This window comes from Polypterus senegalus, chromosome 4, assembly GCF_016835505.1.
Source record: "Polypterus senegalus isolate Bchr_013 chromosome 4, ASM1683550v1, whole genome shotgun sequence".
NCBI lineage: Eukaryota > Metazoa > Chordata > Cladistia > Polypteriformes > Polypteridae > Polypterus > Polypterus senegalus.
In genome coordinates this window covers 4,783,996-4,804,720 of record NC_053157.1, presented here as the reverse complement: position 1 = coordinate 4,804,720, position 20,725 = coordinate 4,783,996, and positions in this window count along the sequence as shown.

The window sequence follows — 20,725 nt, the reverse complement described above, 5'->3', positions numbered from 1 at the left end:
TCCTAATTTCTCTGCTTTCCCAGCAACATCCCAAGATGGGCAGAGTTATTCGTCGCTACTCTCTTGGCCCTGTAGGCACGTGAGCGTGCCCTTCAATAGACTGGCAGACCGCACCCAGTGCTGACGGGTATCAGCATGACCTCGAATTGGTGCAAGTTGGGGTTGAATGGATGGATTGTAAAATTCCCAAGGCTGACAACACTGCTGCAAAAGCATTCTGAAGGGGATGTGACATTACGAGTTTAATTACGATAAAAGATAAACGGATGGATGGATAAGGTCAGTCGATCAGACTTTCTTTCCAACATCTAAACCTTTGTGAACGCGATTTGATAAAAGATGCCTGCAAGTCAATGGAGCTCACATCAGCCCCTTCACCTTTCATCTCGTCCCCCCACCTCCCCATCAACAGGCAGGCAATTAAAAAGTCGGTACTCGTGCCAGGGCCAGGCCGCCGGGCTTCGGCGGAGGTGATATTCTATGCTGTTTAAGAATACATTTGCTTTTCTTTTCTGTTCTTGTCTTCAAGGCAGGGAGAGCTGGTTTGAAAGTAAGTGCTCATTAACAGAAGAGTCCTTTGACAGAAATGCCCCTCTACCCGCCGGGGTGCCTTTCATTTGCTTTCAAGAGCTCTCGAGTTTCAATAGACAAGGCCAATATACGGAAAGGTGCATACGTGTCGCAAGTGCTTCTCCGTTCATCATGCCTCTGTGGTATAAATAAATATTCATCGCTCTAATGACAATGACAAAAAGCACTCCAGAAAAATGCAAAAGGACAGCAGGCTTTCCATCAGGAATGCATTCAGCGCAGAGCTTTGAGCCGAATCTCTTAGCACTTGGAGAAGTGGGCGGGGAAAAGGAAAGAGTGGCGATCGGATTGGGTACATTCGTGGGGAAAAGCACCAATAGTTGTCGTCACGTCTGTCTGTCTGTCACATAACACATCTGGGGCTCCCAGTGCGCAAATGTCTTTGAAAGTCGGCACCCTTACTCCTCAGGGAAATCTGAATCAGAAAACATTTAGACTCCTTCACTTTCTGCGCACTTCATTGTGTCGTAGATTTCATTTTAAACTAGCTAGAGAGACAGGGGCGCTGGTAGCATGCACTGATAGACCGCATTGCCACACCCGCCGTACGACAAACCACCTCAGGATCCCAAATTAGGACTCGGGTGACACCTCAGCACCACACTAGTTCGAAAATAGCTGGGTTGGATTGAAGTCAAAGTCATCAATGTAGACATCAGCATAAACACTTGCAGTGCACCATCTATTGGAATAACAAAGGCAGTGTATTTGATACTAAACTTGTTTGTGATGCACCATCTGTTGGAATGCAAATTGCAAAGAATATGCCTCTGTTCTCTGCCATTTGGTATGGGATTTGTAAAAAGAATGTTAAATTTAAACATTTTATTACTATAAAAGTTGTGATGCATGATCTGTTGGGATGACAGAGACGTAGCAGCCAGACAGTCACTATTTATTAAGGTGGTCTATCTGCGCTAATCTGTCTAAAATGGGATGAAATCTAAATAATCAACATAGACCTCGGTGTTGACATTTGCGCTGCACCGTCTATTTGAATGTATTTTGTAACACATATAGTAATAGAATGCATTGCATTTGTCATTCCAACAGATGGTGCATCACAAACATTCATAGTATTAAAATGCATTACTAAAAATGTCTGGGATGCGCCATCTGTTGGAATAGCAATTACAATGAATATGCTTCTGTTATATGCCATTTGGTATGGGAATCATTAAACCAGTGTTAATGTTTGTGGTGCGGCATCTGTTGGAATGACAAATGCAATTCATTTATTTACTACAGTTGTTTGCGATGTGGCACTTGTTGGAATGATGGAGACATAGCATCCTGGCAGTTGCATAGACACTTATTCTTTCGTTAAGATGGACTAGCTGTGCTGTCCATCTAAGATGGGTTGAAATTTAAGTAATCCATGTAAATCTCAACATTAACATTTCCAATGCACCATCCATTGGAATGTTTTTTGTGAGGCATGAAGTAATAAAATGCATTGAACGTGTCATTCCAACAGACAGACGTTTAGGGAAAGTATTGTAATTGTCCAAAAACTGTTGTTTTAGACCTCCCTGAGTATGAAAATACTATTTTTGGAATTATGTCTGTGTGTGTGTGTGTGTGTGTGTGTGTGTGTAAATACAACTACTTGAGCACGCTTTCTCTTCGGTCAACCAAAATTTGCATATAAGTATTAGGTACAAAACGTAGATTTCTGTCAACTTTTGGGCTATTTCCGCTAACCAGAAATGGCTCTTTACCTTTCATTCATGCAGCTGCAGAGTCCGATTTATTCAACTTCACTTTTATAATAATTGTTCAGTTTGTTATTAATTTGATTTGATTTGTTGTTGATGGTTCTTTAATGTACATAATATAAAAATGTAACCATTGCCTTGCAGTGTACTCCTCAAATATCCATCCCCATATCTGAGTATAGGGTGGCACGGTGGTGCAGTGCTTAGCGCTGCTGCCTTGCAGTTAGGAGACCCGGGGAAGACAAAGCAAGGGAGGCCAAAGTGGAGGCGGATGAATTAAGTAAAGGAAGATCTGAAGGAGGGGCAGCACAGTGGCGTAACTTGGGTTCACTTCTCAGGTCCTCCCTGCACGGAGTTTGCATGTTCTCCCCGTGTCTGCGTGGGTTTCCTCCCACAGTCCAAAGACATGCAGGTTAGGTGCATTGATGATTCTAAATTGTCTCTAGTGCTTGGTGTGTGTGTGCCCTGTGGTGGGCTGGTGCCCTGCCCAGGGTGTGTTTCCTGCCTTGCGCCCTGTGTTGGCTGGGATTGGCTCCAGCAGACCCCCTTGACCCTGTAGTTAGGATATAGCGGGTTGGATAATGGATGGATGGATGGATATCTGAGTATACGAGAAAGTCAAGGGGAGACCACTCCCGATTTTTTTATTTCGTGTGACTTTCTGAACTTGAACTTTTGAGTGTCACTCCATCAGTTTCCTTTTGTTGCTCATACCACTGCTTAAGCCACCATAAATTACGTATTTCCTTGCCTCCACTTGACTGAGTAGGACCTCCACTTCGCATTCGGTGAAATTCTTCTTTTTTTAAATGTGCTGTTACCATTTTCTTTTAACAAAACACAGAAGGAAAGGGGCTATTTATATTCATTTACATATTCAAATATGCAAAAATCTAGGTGGAGTCGGGTTGGGGCTGAAGACGTATGCACATGTGTTACATTTCACATTCACTGGGATTTATAAAGTGTGTGGAACTCGGCGTACGCACAGTTTTATGCATCTGGATTTTTTTGTGCATACGCGCATTTCCAGTTTTGTTCGTACGCCATGTTTGAGTGTGAATTCTACACACGGTGTTATACATGAGGCCCAAAATCCCAGTTAGAGGAGGTCTGCACCAGGGATCTTCTTGAAGTCCTTACCTGTCCAATCCCTTCATTGTAGGCTTTGTGCTGACGACATTGTGTTGTGTAGCACCAAACAAGAGGAAGTGGAGAGGAAGTTGGAAGAATGGAGAAGAGCTTTGGAAGACAGAGGATTGAAGATAAATAAGGAGAAATTAGGGTTTAAGGATTCAGAAGTTGGCTTGCAGGGGGTGCTATTGAAAAGACTGGAGAAGTTTAAATATCTTGGACCAGTGGTATCCAAACATGGATAATTAAATGCAGAAATAACCCATAGAGTGCAGTGTTGATGTAACAATTGGAAGAAGGCATCCAAGGTATTATGGGATCGAAGAGTTAAGACAAAGGTTAAGAGTCAGGTTAATAAGATAGTGGTACGCCCAGTAATGATGTATGGAGACAAGACATGAGCAATGTGGAATATTACCAAAAAAGTTTTGGGGACCATCCCCGTATTTTGTCCTGCGGACAAATAAATCAAAAAAGACACCAAAGTGGATCAAAAGAACTTGATTTTAGTAACAGTTGACAGTTTTAACAAAATGACGTTTATATACAACAATGGTTTATGGGAACAGGAAATGGTTGGCATGAAGTGACGCTGAATTCAGGAGTCGGAAACAGCGTCATTGTGGAGGAACCGGAAGTGATGTCCATGGTGAGAGCTGGAAGTGATGCCATATGAAGTCGCCGGAAGTGACGTCATGACGGCCATTTTGGAACCCGAAAATAGCGGCGATTATTTTTCTTCTGTTTTCCCGTTGAGAGAAGAAGTTCAGGTAAGTACCACGTGACAACCCTTTATCTTGCGATATTTGACTCACCTTTGAGCTTTTTGACTGCCTCCTAATCGCACATGTGTGACAGCAGTAAAGGGAGCACAGCAGGAGAAGAAGTCGGATGTGGGAGAAATGAGGATGTTGACATGGATATGTGGTGTTACAGAAAACTACAGAATAAGAAATGAAACAACCAGAGGGACAACAATAGTGGGAGAGACATCTAAGAAAGTAGGCTAAAGTGGTATGGACCTGGGATGAGGAGGGACAATCAAGATGTGGGCAAAAGAATGATGGAAGTGGAAGTCCAGGGGAAGACAAAGCAAGGGAGGCCAAAGTGCAGGAGGGTGGATTAAGTAAAAGAAAATTGGAAGGAAAAGAGGGGTCTGACTAGAGAGGTGGAGGTGTTTGCAGAAGGTTGACCAAACACATCGACCCCCACATAGAGGTGGGCAAAGTTGAAAAGGAAGAAGAAGTAATTTAAAAAAAAAAAAAGAAAATGTGAAGCAAAACTAAATTGCTGGGTAGGCCATTAAGAAAAGTGGGTGGCACCTGACTGAAACGCACCCTTGAACTTACCAAGCTGCCTTAGCGGGCACATGCAAGTGAGGTGACACGCTCAGAATCGTGGTGGCTTCGTGGAAAGGACTGGAGCAGCGGTTTAGCCACTGGGCCGCACCGTCTTGAAACACTCGCTGCTGTCTTCCTTTCTCCCTACACGCTTAATAAGGTTCCTCACCTTCTGTCAGCCCCATCGGTTTTAGTTTCCATTTAAATTAACAAGCAACAATAATGACAAAGGAATCATTTTGTGATTTCAAATATAAAAAGCACCACAGGGCTCCACCGGTAACACATCAACACAAGTCGGGACTCCTTCGGGCTGAATAGTTAATGGAACAAACAAATTGGCTCTCCAGACAGCCAGGCTGCCTGGTGCTGGTGGACGGCGCTCTGCCCAGCTCCGTGCATCTCACTCATGTGTTTATTTACTTGGCAGATTGCCAGTCTCGGGTGGCATTTATTATGCCACACGGTGAAGGAAGCGCTCGAGGAAAAAGGAGCTGATTGAAAACTGCCACACATTTCTCCCTGACATTTAGATTTAATTACCGTTCCATTCTTGCGCAGTGAACTCAGGGATGTCTTTTTAACCTGCCTGCAATTACGTCTTCATTTGCTCGAAGAAGGATGGCGCCAAGGCGACTTTATTAAAGCCCGCTCTGCGTCTCGGATGATGGCTCTAAACAGTTGGCACTGCACTGGATTTCACATATTGTCAGATTACTTCTCTCTCTTCTTTTTTTTTCTAATATGAGTAATCCCTCATGGCACATGAATTCAATTCATGGGTGTTCTGTAAACAGTCCACGCTTTGAAAGACGCTATATTAAATGCAGACTGACAGATTAGCCTTGTGATTGATTGCAGTATTAGGCCCGCATCAAGCTGTATAAACCTGAGTCACTTGAACTAAGGGTAACGTATTCCAGGCTGCTTTGTAGGGCGCCTTCTGAAATCGTCCACTCATCTTCTTTGCAAAATCAATGCTCACCTCAGGGACACAAGGAGCCACTGCCTGTCACAGTAGCACCAGTCAATACAAGGCAGTGCACCAGTCCATCACTGGGCACTCGCAGCCCCCGGTTTAGACTTGACAAATATCTTACAAGTTGTTTTTCGTACACAGTCCAAGGTGACCCAGTTTTACCTACTTATACCCTGCTAGCTGTGCTACCCATCTAAGACGAGTTGAAACCTAAATCATTAACGTGGTTAACAATGTTAATATTTGCAGTGCACCATACTAGGCATATGTCTCTGTTATATGTCATTTGGTACAGGATTCAAAAAAGCAGTTATGATGTTTGTGATGCACCGTCTGTTGGAATGACAAAAGCAATGCATTTTATTACTATAAATGTTTGTAATGTACCGTATGTTGGAATGACAAAGTCAATGCATTTTATTACTATACATGTTTGTATTGCGGCACGGTGGCGCAGTGGTAGCGCTGCTGCCTCGCAGTTAGGAGATCCGGGTTCGCTTCCCGGGTCCTCCCTGCGTGGAGTTTGCATGTTCTCCCCGTGTCTGCGTGGGTTTCCTCCGGGCGCCGGTTTCCTCCCACAATCCAAAGACATGCAGGTTAGGTGGATTGGCGATTCTAAATTGGCCTTGGTGTGTTTGTGTGTTTGTGTGTGTCCTGTGGTGGGTTGGCACCCTGCCCAGGATTGGTTCCTGCCTTGTGCCCTGTGTTGGCTGGGATTGGCTCCGGCAGACCCCGTGACCCTGTATTCGGATTCAGCGGGTTAGAAAATGGATGGATGTTTGTATTGCACCATCTGTTGGAATGTCGAAGGGAATGCATTTTATTACTACAAGTGTTTGTGATGCACCATCTGTTGGAATGTCGAAGGGAATTCATTTTATTACTATAAATGTTTGTGATGCACCGCTTGTTGGAATGATAAATGCAATTTTATTACTATAAATGTTTGTGATCTGTGGTGGGCTGACACCCTGCTCGGTGTTTGTTCCTGCTTTGCGCCCTGTGTTGACCGGGATTGGCTCCAGCAGACCCCTGTGACCCTGTAGTTAGGATATAGCGGGTTGGATAATGGAGGGATGGTTGTTTGTGATGCACCATCTGTTGGAATGAGAAAGGCAATGCATTTTATTACTACAAATGTTTGTGATGCACCGTCTGTTGGAATGACAAAGACAATGCTTATGTCTCTGTTAGATTAGATAAACATTATTAATCTCAAGGGGAAATTCATATGCATACAGCAGCAGAAACATAAAAACAAGGATACAGACTCACAGGACAAATAATACATCCAATCAATCAATTGATATGTAAATAAATTAATTAATTAATTATAATTATAATTAATGAATGTATATTGTTCAGATACTTCAAACTAAACTTAATGAGTGCTTGTGGTGGGCTGGCACTCTGCCCAGGGTTTGTTCCTGCCTTGCGCCTTGTGTTGGCTGGGATTGGCTCCACCAGACCCCCTCGACCCGGTGTTAGGGTATATAGCTTGTTGAAAAATGACTGACTGACTGACTTAATGAGTGCACCGGGAGAAAGCATTGAATTGTCTGATTACAGTGGGCAGAAAAGACCCCCAGAGGTGCTTGTTAGCACACAGTGGTCGAATGAGTCTGTGACTAAACGTGCTCCAGAAGAGAGAGTGCCTCCTGGAGGGGATGGAGGTGATTTTTTTCATGATGGCTTCCAATTTTGCCACTGTGCTTCTTTTGATTTCAGGTTGTTTCCCCAGAAGACCACAGCATAGAACCCCACACTGGCTACTATGGACTGGTAGAACATTTTTCCAGTAGTTTTCTGCACACATCACAAGACCTGATTGTCCTTAGCAAGTGTGGCCTGCTCTGGCCACTTCTTATACAGCAGCACTGTGTGGTCAGACCAGTCCTGATGGTTGTTTATGTGGACCCTTAGGTACTTGTAGCTCTGCACCACTTTTTCGTCTTTCCCCTGGTTGGCGGCTGATCTCTGAGGCTCCTTGGCACGCCTAACGTCCACCACCAGCTCCTTTGTTGTCCCTGCACCACCAAAGTTCTCCACAACCTTCTTAAACTTTGACTCGTCTCCATTATTGATGCAGTCAATGACGGACATGCTATCTGGAAATTTGTGTAGATGGCCAGCGCTGGTGTTGCATGGACGGTGAACAGGACAGGAGACAGGACAGTTCCCTGAGGTGCTCCAGTATTACACACCACCATTTCTGACACTCGCAAACTTCTCTCTGTTGGTCAGGTAGTCCATGATCCAGGAGATTATGGGGGCATCAAGATGCAAAACCTTGAGCTTTACTTTGAGTCAATAAAGCGCTGGACAAGTCAAAAGCACATTATCCTGACTGTGGTGCCCGCTTTGTCCAGCTGGGTGTAGGCTCAGTGAAGCGTATAGATGAGAGAATCTTGCACACCTACTGTACATGTGTCTGATAGGCAAACTGCAGAGGATCCAGATGTTCTGAAACCAGGGGCCATAGCTGTTTTAGGACCAGCCTCTCCAAGGTCTTCATGATGTGTGAAGTGAGAGCAACTTGTCTGAAGTCTTTGGATCACTTGGGACCACATAGGATGTTTTTCACAGCCGGAGAACCTTCTGCAAATTCAGGGTGTTACACACGTGTGCATGGGAGGTACAGAAGTCAACAAACTGGTAAAAGTTGGGGAGAGTGGAGGAAAGTGAAACTTGGTTAAAGTCCCCAGAAATTATAACGGGGTGATCAGCAGTAAGTTTGTTAATTACAGAATATACTGCGTCAGTTGCAGTTGCTGAGTCTGCCAGTTTGGGTTTGGGTTTAGGTTGGGGGTGTTATAAGGAGGGTGGCACGGTGGTGCAGTGGGTCGCACTGCTGCCTTACAGTTAGGAGACCCGGGTTTGCTTCCCGGGTCCTCCCTGCGTGGAGTCTGCATGTTCTCCCTGTGCCTGCGTGGGTTTTCCTCCCACAGTCCAAAGACTTGCAGGTTTGGTGCATTGGCGATCCTAAATTGTTCCTAGTATGTGTTTGTGTGCCCTGCGCTGGGCTGGCACCCTGCCCGGGGTTTGTTTCCTGCCTTGCGCCCTGTGTTGGCTGAGATTGGCAGATCCCCGTGACCCTGTAGTTAGGATATAGCGGGTGGATAATGGATGGATGGGTTATAAGGGGCACAATGGCATGTGAAAACTCTCTGGGCACGTAATCAGGCCATGAGCCCAACGCAAAAAAGCTCAAATTTTACGTTGCATACTTTTAACTTTTATAGTAATGTGTCCGGTGTGGCAGCATTTTTCATTCACAAAAAAACAGCAGGCCCGTCTCGTTTGTTCTTGCCATATCGGACCTGCTTCTGTCTGCCACCACGATTTTCAATCCATCTGGCGCAACCACAGAGTCCGGTGTTTCCGCTCTGAGGCATATCTGAGGTACATGAGACTGCTGAATTTGTATTCACCTCGGCTCCTGCTCAGCGCTCATCCATTTTATTCACCAGCGATCTTACATTTCCCATGATAGTCGAAGGCAGATAAGGTCTGTGCCATCTTCTTTTATTGTGAAGTCGGGCACCTGCTCTCTTCCCCCAACATTTCCGCTGTAGCTCTGCTGGCAGCACGGCGATTAGCTCCGGTGTTTTAAGAGAGAAAGGGCACAAGTCCAACAGCTGCTGTTGTGTGTAAGTGAGTGCCTGTTATTCCTCACATTTTCTATTATCCATGTTATCAAAAAAAATAGGAACAAAAGAGCAAACAACAACGTAAACAAACAAACAAACATACACGGGAGCTGCTGTTGCAGGCAGACATTTGTGGCAGCACCAGATATGCCATTTGGAATGGGATCCACAAAAGAAGTGTTCAAGTTTGTGATGCACCTGTCAGAATGACCAATGCAATGCACTTTATTACTACAAATGTTTGCAGCGTGCCATCTGTTGGAATGAAGAATGCAATGCACATGTCTCTGTTAAATGCCATTTTGTATGGCATCTGTAAAAAGAAAAGTGTTAATGTTTCTGGTGTGCCATTGTTGGAATAATAAATGCAATACATTTTTTTGTACTACAAATGCCTGTGAGGCACCATCTGTTGGAATAACAAATGCAATGCATTTTTTACTACAAATGTCTGTGATGCACCATCCATCCATCCATCCATTATCCAACCTGCTATATCCTAACTGCAGGGTCACGGAGGTCCACTGGAGCCAATCCCAGCCAACACAGGGCACAAGGGAGGAAACAAACCCCAGGTAGGGCGCCAGCCCACCGTATGGCACACACACACATCCGCACACACTAGGGACAATTTATAATCGCCAATGCACCTAACCTGCATGTCTTTGCACTGTGGGATGAAACAGGAGTACCCGGAGGAAACCCACGCAGACACGGGGAGAACATGGAAACTCCACGCAGGGAGGACCCGAGAAGTGAACCCGGGTCTCCTAACTAAGAAGCAATGGAATGACCAGTGAAATGCAATTTATCACTACAAATGTTTGCTGTGCACCATCTGTTGGAATGAAGAATGCAAGGCACATGTCTCTGTTATATGCCATTTTGTATGGCATTTGTAAAAAGAAAAGTGTTAATGTATCTGATGTGCCATCTGCTGGAATAACAAATGCAATGCATTTTTTACTACAAATGTTTGTGATGCACCATCTGTCGGAGTGAAAAATGCAATACGTATATATCTCTCTTATATGCCACTTGGTATGGGATTTAAAAAAACATGACCTGACCATCACCCCAACGGGGACTTTAATGACATTGCTTTCAAATCCATAGATTTGAGTTGGTCTCCCCTTTTCCGCTCTTCTTGGAAGGCTTTCCACACGATGTTGGAGTGTTGCTGTGTGAATTTGTGCCCCTTCATTCTGTAGAGCATTTATGAGGTCAGGCACTCATGATGGCCGAGAAGGCCCGACTCGCAATCTCCCTTCCAGTTCATCCCAAAGTTGTTCAGTGGGGCTGAGGCCAGAGCTCTCTGTGGAGGTCACTGAAGTTCTACCACACCAAACTCATCCCACCATGTCTTTATGGACCTTGCTTTGTGCAATGAGGCACAGTCAGGCTGGAATACAAAAGGGCCTTCGCCAAACTGTCTCCATAATGCGTTGTCCAAAATTGTCTTGGTGTGCTGAAGCATTTAGATTGCCCTTCACTGGAAGTAAGGGGCCGAGCCCAAACCTTGACAAACAGCCCCCCACTCCATCATTATCTCTCCTCCATCAAACTTCACAGTTGGCATAATGCAGTCAGGCAGGTAACGTTCTCCCAGCATCCACCAAACCCAGACTGGAGTGACAAACAGAGAAGTGTGATGCGTCACTCCACAGAACACGTGTCTGCTGCTCCACAGTCCAGTAATGGTGGGCTTTCCACCACTCCATCCGACGCTTGACAGTTGACTTACAGCTGCTCGGCCATGGAAACCCAATCCATGAAGCTCCAGTTTTTGTGCTCACATGAATGCCAGTGGAGGTTTGGAACTCTTCAGCTGTGTAATCAGCAGAGCGTCGGCGACTTTTACACATCGTGGAATTTTGCAGCCACTCTGTGACTTTATGTGGTCTTCATCTTCGAGGCCAAGTTGCTGTTGTTCCTAAACGCTCCCACTTTGCAATGACACCACTTGGAATATCCAGCAGGGGTGAAATTTCATGAACCGTTTTATTGCAGAGGTGGCGTCCTGTCACAGTAGCAGGCTTGAAGTCACTGAGCTCTTCAGAACGACCCCATTTTGGTTTCCCAAATGTTTGTCAAGGAAGACTGCATGGCGAGGGGCTTGACTTGATACCCCTGTGGCAAGGGGTCTGACTGACACACTGAGTTCAATCATTAAGAGGTGTGCCTCCCAATGCTTGTGTGCATATCAGGGGTGGACTGTGCAATGCCCGGTGGGCCGCGGACTCTGGTCTGGTCATGGGCCGGCCGTTTCATGACATAAATGTTATGTACTTGTTACTGTTTGACATTAAAATTAATTTTCTAAACTACTAAACATTATCTGCCTGGTATAGTGATTTCTGTAGTCCTATAAAATGTACCGTATTACGTCATCAAGTTGTTTTAGTTGTCAGTATACAACATTGCAGCGAAAAATTTGGTCAAAACTGCCTTTTGGCGACTCCTGTTTCCATAGGGTTACATTTTGGTTAGCCTTTATATTATTGCAATTTATTTTATCTTATATCTAGTAGTTAAATTCTTCATTACTAATAATTAGTTTAGATTATGTATTATGCGTTTTATTGTTCTCTGGTCGCCGGCATGAGTGACAATTATTGGTTTTCAGCTGCGATTATTAGTATGAGGAAACAAAGTTATAAAGCACAGGATTGGAATTTTCATATTACGACGGAACATTTAGAGTTCATTGTTAAGTTAATGGAACATTTCAATCATGTGAGGTTTTCATAATAACCTCGGTTATCATTTATTCCATTATAAATGAGCAGTTTGATTATCGAGTTGAAAAGAATTGTTTCATACCTGTAATCACTTGAGGCGTTCATGTTGATGTCGGTGGAGAAACGTATCCTAGCCAAACTTGACACTAACGGTATTGATGATGATGTGAACTGCGTGAGCTACAAGGGTACTGGCACGTGGACATGACATTGACATTTGACGTGTGCTCTAATCACGTGTAAGTTATTATGTTAGTATATGTTAGTATGTTACTAAAGTTTTATTTTTTAGTAAATTTAATTCTAAGCATGTTGTCAAATTTTAAGGTGTGTCTAAACAACAGTGTACAGATTAACTTTAGCAACAGTTTAGATAAGAGTTCATATCATAGGCTCATAGCTAATATACTCATCACAAATTTTAAAAAATTACAATGAATAATTGGCCGGGTGGGTCGACTTCATCACCTCACTCATTGAAGGATGGCCGGGGGCATATTAACTATCTATCTATCAATTATATAGTGCCTTTCACATTATCTATCTATCTATCTATCTGTCTATCTATCTTATCTATCTATCTATCTATCTATTATGTAGTGCCTTTCACTCTCTATTTATCTATCTATCTATTATATAGTGCCTTTCACTCTCTAGCTATCTATCTATCTATCTATCTATCTATTATATAGTGCCTTTCACTCTCTATCTATCTATCTATTATATAGTGCCTTTCATATCTATATATCTATCTATCTATCTATCTATCTATCTATCTATCTATCATATAGTGCCTTTCATATCTATCTATCTAGGCCTCACAGTCACAAAATGCCTTTCTAGCCGCCTCGAGTCCTCTCTCCAGCTCCATCCTTTTTCCACCCGACTTCCGGCACTGAATGAAGGGAGGCGGCCCCTTATATAGGAACCCGGATGGGCTCCAGCTGCTTCCCGGCAATCTCCTGCGGACACACCCCCATGTGGCGGAAGTGCCGGCTGCGCACCCAGAAGCCCTTCGGGTGTCCCTGCTCCTCTTCCCCCCAGCACTTCCTGGTGTGGCAGAAGTGCTGAGGTCCAGGGTTGTTCAGGCACCGGGGCGCCGCCTGGCAGTGGCCACGGGCCCCTACAGGGTTGGGCTTCCAAGTCCTCTACCCGTGGCCCCCAATACAACTAGGGCAGTCGCCCACTCGCAGTCTGGAGGAGGTACAAGCCCTCCTCCGGTTCTCCTGGGCGTCCCGGCTGAGCTCCACCCCCAGCCGCATGCGACACTATCTATCTATTATATAGTGCCTTTCACATTATCTGTCTATCTATCTATCTATCTATCTATCTATCTATCTATCTATCTATCTATCTATCTATCTATTATATAGTGCCTTTCCTATCTATTTCTCTATCTATCTATCTATCTATCATATAGTGCCTTTCACTCTCTATCTATCTATCTATCTATCGATCTATCTATCTATTATATAACAACAACATTTATTTATAAAGCACCTTTTCATACAAATAATGAGCTCAAAGTGCTTTACATGGTGAAGAAAGAGAACAAAAAAGACAAAATAAGAATTAAAATAAGACAACACTCATTAACATAGAATAAGAGTAAGGTCTGATGGCCAGGGAGGACAGAAAAAACAAAAAAAACTCCACACAGCTGGAGAGAAAAAAAATAAAATCTGCAGGAGTTCAGGGTCACGAGACCACCCAGTCCCCTCTGTGCATTCTACCTAACATAAATGAAACAGTCCTCTTTGTATTTAGGGTTCTCATGGAAGGACTTGATGATGATGTTCATGTGGACTTCTGGCTTTTAATCCATCAATGTAGGACATCACGGTGCTTTGATCAGGTGGTGGTGTCGCAGATCAACACCACAGAAAACCAGGAAAAGAAACAGAAGAGAGAGTAGGGATCAGTACGGATTTTAGAGCCACTGTGAATAGTTATTATAATGAATTGAATATGCAGAGTATCAGGATTTAAATTAAAGTGAAGTTATGAGAAGGCCATGTTAAAGTAATGTTTTCAGCAGTGTTTTAAAGTGCTCTACCGTATCAGCCTGGCAAATTCCTACTGGCAGGCTATTCCAGATTTGAGGTGCATAGCAGCAGAAGGCCGCCCGCCTCACCACTTCTTTTAAGTTTTGCTCTTGGAATTCTAAGCAGACGCTCATTTGAGGATCTGAGGTTACGATTTGGAATGTAAGATGTCAGACATTCTGATATATAAGATGGGGCGAGATTATTTAAGGCTTTATAAACCATCAGCAGTATTTTAAAGTCAATTCTGAATGACACAGGTAACCAGTGTAGCGACATCAAAACTGGGGTGATGTGCTCGGATTTTCTTTTCCTAGTTCAGATTCTAGCAGCTCCATTCTGCACTCGTTGCAGTCGATTGATGTCTTTTTTTGGGTGGTCCTGAGAGGAGTGCGTTACAGTAATCTAGTCGACTGAAAACAAACGCGTGAACTCATTTCTCAGCATCTTTCAAAGATATAAGAGGTCTAACTTTACTTATGTTTCTTAAGTGAAAAAATGCTGTCCTAGTGATCTGATTAATATGCGATTTAAAATTCAGGTCAGAGTCAATAAATACCCCTAAATTCTTTACGTCCGTCTTGACTTTTAATCCTAATGCATCAAGTTTATTTCTAATAACCTCATTATATCCATTATTGCCAATCACTAAAATTTCTGTTTTCTCTTTATTTAGCTTGAGAAAATTACTATTCATCCATTCAGAAACACAAGTAAGACATTGGGGTCAGTGAATCAAGAGAGTCGGGGTCATCAGGTGCTATTGATAAGTACAGTTGTGTGTCATCAGCAGAGCTGTGGTAGTTCACGTTATGCCCCGAGATAATCTGACCTAACACCTTTCACATCTATCTATCTATCTATCTATCTATCTATCTATCTATCTATCTATCTATCTATCTATCTATCTATCTATCTATCTATCTATCTATCTATCTATCTATCTATCTATCTATAATGCTGTCTCACTTCAGATTGTCTAGCCTATAGCAATGTTCGGTAAGATAATTTTTTTTGTACTCACAGATAAGTTTTCCAGCAGATAAGTCAGGACTTGACTTTACCGTATAATTTCCATTATTTTATAATGTCGACCATATAAGTCAAATGCGGAAAACTTGCGCTATTCGTCCAAGAGATTACGATATGCTAACACCCACCTGAGAGAGTAACGATGGAGCACACAGCCTTTTCTTTTCTATGTATCGTGCCTACGTGACCACACGGGAATACCCGCAATATTCCGAAGCAACGTTTGCACTGTTTTGTGTTTTTTGTATCTCACCCCCTCATATACCTTTATCGTAGGAGCATCTCTTATCTACCATGGAGCATTTGATCAGAAGAAAATATGAAGCTGGTTTTGAATTAGAAGTCATTAGGGTTAGGGTTAGGGTTAGGGTTAGGGCGAGAATGATGACAAGGAGGAACACAAACATGAATTGAATGATTGGGATCCCTATAATGAAAAGCTAAATATCGAGGATGATCGAGTGATTTCAGCATCGGAGGAGGAAGATTAATGCCTACCAGTACCTAGGTTTTCTGTTGGAGTTTCATGTCTTTTGTTAAATAAACTTTGTTTATGATAAATATACCCAATATTTTGTAACATAAAATTTTTGTTTTTACGAATTTACTGTACCTATAATAAGAATCAACAGTTGCCTAACCTATATCTCCTATCGCTGTGCCCAGGGCTTGTTCCTGCCTTGCGCCCTGTGTTGGCTGGGATTGGCTCCAGCAGACCCCCGTCCTCTAATGGGCCCTGAGCTCACTGCCCAGCAGCATGCAGCTCGATTGGCATTCGCCATAGAATACCAGAATTGGCAGATGCACCACTGGTGCCCTGTGATTTTTACAGATGACAGCAGGTTCACCCTGAGCACGTGACAGAAGTGAAAGGGTCTGGAGAAGCCATGGAGAACATTATGCTGCCTCTAACATCATTCAGCATGAGCAGTTTGGTGGTGGGTTAATGATTGTCTGGGGAGGCATATCCATGGAGGGTCACACAGACCGCTACAGGCTTGACATTAGGTATCAGGATGAAATCCTTGGACCCATTGTCAGACCCTATGCTGGTACAGTGGCTCCTGGTGCACGACAATTCCTGGCTTCACGTGGTGAGAGTATGCAGGCAGTTCCTGGAGGATGAAGGAATTGATACCATTGACTGGCCACCACACTTTCCTGACCTAAATCCAATAGAACACCTCTGGGACATTATGTTTTGGTCCATCCAATGCCACCAGGTTGCACCTCAGACTGTCCAGGAGCTCAGTGATGCCCTGGTCCAGATCTGGGAGGAGATCCCCCACAACACCATCTGTCATCTCATTAGAAGCATGCACCGATGTTGTCAGGCATGTATACAAGAACACAGGGGCCATACAAAGTGCTGCGTACAATTTGGAGTTGCTGCAATTCAATTTGGGCAAAATGGACTCGCCTGCCACATCATTTTTCACTCTGATTTTTGGGCGTCTTTGAATTCAGGGCTCTGTAGGTTGATCATTTTCATTTCCATCAAACGATGTGGCATCCTTTCGTTCCTAACACATTACCCAGTCTATATCAGTATAGATATCCAGGAGGATTTCTTTTTCCCATTGAGATCTGATGTGTTTTCAAAGTGTTCCTTTAATTTTTTTGAGCAGTTTATATTATAAATGTATCAAGCAGTTATATGGGAATAATGGATGGATATTTTTAGGTCTGTGGGTGTAGCCAAAAGTTCTGAGAATGACCTAAGTGTTGGTTTTCACCAAGTTTGCTTCTTCAGTGTTTCGAGATCTTCTTGTCAGATGTTTCTCTGGTACACTGAAGTAGAATGACAAGCAGTTCATAAGTTTCAAAGGCTTTAATTGACAATGACATGACGTTTATTGTAACTCAATCAGCGTGACAGAGTGACCTCCAGCCTTGTTCTCGTCACACATTCCCACCCGTGTGAACGAGAGGATCACTGAAGCGGCGTCAGCAGGTCCTTTTGTGGCAGGGCTGACATGCACTGGGTTTTCTGGGATGAAGTTCATTTTCATGGCAAAGAGGGGCTTCGTAATTCACAGCAGTTCATCTGATCACTCACTTCAGAACATTTTGGAGTCGATGCAAATTGCCATCATAAAAACTGAGGCAGAAGACTCAGACAAGAAGAAGACAAGAAATGAATATTTGTGCCATTCTCAAAACCTTTGGCCACAAGTGTATGGTATACTTTATAGTAACTTTAAGTTCAGTTCTGCATTCAATTCAAAATTCTTCTGTTAACTTTTAAGGCTCTCCACAGCCTCGCCCCTCCATATCTGCCCGACCTCCTCCATGTTGCCATTCCCTCCCGCACCCTCAGATCCTCTTCCTCCATCCACTTGACTGTCCTCTTCGTCCGTCTTACCACTTACCACAGCTTTGGAACTCACTACCACCTGAGCTTAGAAATATTGAATCATTTTCACTTTTCAAATCTAAACTTAAAACTCATTTGTTTAAGACTGCGTTTTCTCTTTGATTACGATTGCTCTGTCTGATTTTAAATTGTGCATTTTAGTCTTGTGTGTGTAATCTAGTATTTGGCGTCCTTGAGTGTTTAGAAAGGTGCCTATGAATAAATAAAATGTATTATTATTAGTAGTAGTAAATAAATGTTTTTTATTTACAACACATTCCAGAAGAAGTAAACGTTTAACCATAACCTAAAATCCATGCACTGTAATAAATGCAGTATGCCAATCAATAAACCCGTAGAAAATATCATCAGGATCAAACACCAGTACACAGTTCACATTAATAAAGTACCGTAATTACAACCAATAGCAAACATGCTATATTTTTTTGTGCTATTTGCTTTATTCGATTAAAACAAATTAGTTTTTATTTTGTCTCCCGGTTTCCATCTGAGCTCCATGACTTTTCCATGGTGTCTGTTTGGATTTGCCAGTTTTGTGATTCATTTATAAAACGTTTCAAACCATAAAAACAATACATATATAAACAATTTAAAAGATTTTTCCACACATACTTTGCCCCAGGGGTGGTCTTCGTTTTCAGGTCCTTGGTTCAAGGAGTTCTATTTTTTCTTTGGCCGTCTGTAAAACACTTTCAATGGGGAGAAGTTTCTCTTTCTTTGTATATGTCTGTCTTCTGACCCAAATCGCCTCTTTTACCCATCCATCCATTTTCCAACCCACTGAATCCAAATACAGGGTCACGGGGGTCTGCTGGAGCCAATCCCAGCCAACACAGGGCACAAGGCAGGAACCAATCCCGGGCACGATGCCAACCCACCACAGGGCACACACACAAACACACCAGGGCCAATTTAGAATTGCCAGTCCACCTAACCTGCATGTCTTTGGACTGTGGGAGGAAACCCATGCAGACACGGGGAGGACATGCAAACTCCACGCAGGGAGGACCCGGGAAGCGAACCCAGACGGGTCTCCTAACTGCGAGGCAGCAGCGCTACCCACTGTGCCACCGTGCCACCCGCCTCTTTTATATATTTTATTTCAAATCCATTTTTTCCTTACCCACATTTTCTTTTTTCGATCTGCCAAACATTACAATTTCTCTGTCTATTTGTCTTTCCACTATTTTTTCCGCCCTTACTCTGATCCACACCAATTGTGCCTGCCTACAATCGTACAGTACGTGCTTGGCAGTTTCAATTTCCTTACATTTTGGGTTTTTCACTGATTTTCTTTTGAACAAATTGTATGTCTGGAGAATATCATGTATGACCTGCCATGCCAAGTCTTTCAAGATATTTGGTAGATAATCATCCATCCATCCATCCATCCATTTTCCAACCCGCTGAATCCGAGCACAAGGTCACGGGGGTCTGCTGGAGCAAATCCCAGCCAACACAGGGCACAAGGCAGGAACCAATCCCGGGCAGGATGCCAACCCACCACAGGGTAGATAATTACTTGATATAATTTCCCATATTTTTCCCGATTCTACTTTAGATGTTTCTTTGAGCCATGTGGCCGATTTCTTGTCCTTAGCTGTTTTCACGACTAAACTCCAGTTTCTCCAAACTTTCCCTGCTTCTTTTCCGAAGTTGTTATTTTCTAAGCAGTTAATTATGGGTTTGTAGATTTTAGCAGTGTTAAAGGCATACGGTCTTTTGCTGGTAGTTGTACATAAATTCTATTTTCTAATCGCCCATCCCATCATCTATCTGGCGATATCTGTGACCTTTTCCACACCCTTCTCTGATTAGTTTAATATATGCAAATGTATACCTGAGTTTTAGAAGATACAGTGAACATGTTGTGTCATTGAATTACGTGCTTTGAAAAAGAATTCGATGTTTAAGGAAGTTACGGCACATTGTCTGGTGGGGAAGTTAAGTTAGTTTTTGTGGTGTGTGGTGCCCTACTGTTGTGCCAGCTTATCAAATACAGCCCACCATAAATTCCCTTCTATAAACTCAAAAAACCTTCAGCACGCTGGGGAAAAGAAGTCTGCTAACTTTAACGTTTTTTTCTCTACTGTTTAAAGCATTGTCGGGCAACCGGTGCGCCATGGAATTTTCTAGGGGCGCCGCAAAAACTTTTGTAAAATATTTAAAATTGCCAGTGTTTTTGAACTTTTGGTTCAAAAGGCAAACTGGTCCCAGGTGAGGGATGAGACAAAGAGCGGTTCAACAAACCTCCAATGAAGAGAAAAAACCTTGGACGACGTCTTCCCTTGCCCGGACGCGGGTCACCGGGGCCCCCCTCTGGAGCCAGGCCTGGAGGTGGGGCTCGATGGCAAGCGCCTGGTGGCCGGGCCTGCACCCATGGGGCTCGGCCGGGCACAGCCCGAAGAGGTAATGTGGGTCCTCCTCCCCATGGGCTCACCTCCTATGGGAGGAGCCAAGGAGGTTGGGTGCAGTGTGAGTTGGGTGGTGGCCGGGCGGGACCTTGGCGGTCTGATCCTCGGCTACAGAAACTGGCTCTTGGGACGTGGAATGTCACCTCTCTGAAGGGGAAGGAGCCTGAGCTAGTGCGCGAGGTCGAGAGGTTCCGGCTAGATATAGTCGGACTCACCTCAACGCACAGCTTGGACTCTGGAACCAATCTCCTCGAGAGGGGCTGGACTCTCTACCACTCTGGAGTTGCCCCCAGTGAGAGGCGCTGAGCAGGTGTGGGTATACTTATTGCCCCCACTTGGAGCCTGTGCATTGGGGTTTACCCCGTGGACAGAGGGTGGCCTCCCTCCTCCGGGAAGGGTCCTGACTGTTGTTTGTGCATATCGCCAACAGCAGTTTGGAGTATCCACCCTTTTTGGAGTCTCTGGAGGGGTTGCTAGAGGGCATACCTTCTGGGGATTCCCTCGTTTTGCTGGGAGACTTCAATGCTCACGTGGGCAATGACAGTGAGACCTGGAAGGGCGTGATTGGGAGGAATGGCCCCCCCGATCTGAACCCGAGCGGTGTTTTGTTATTGGACTTCTGTGCTCGCCACGGATTGTCCATAACGAACACCATGTTCAAGCATAAGGGTGTTCATATGTGCACTTGGCACCAGGACACCCTA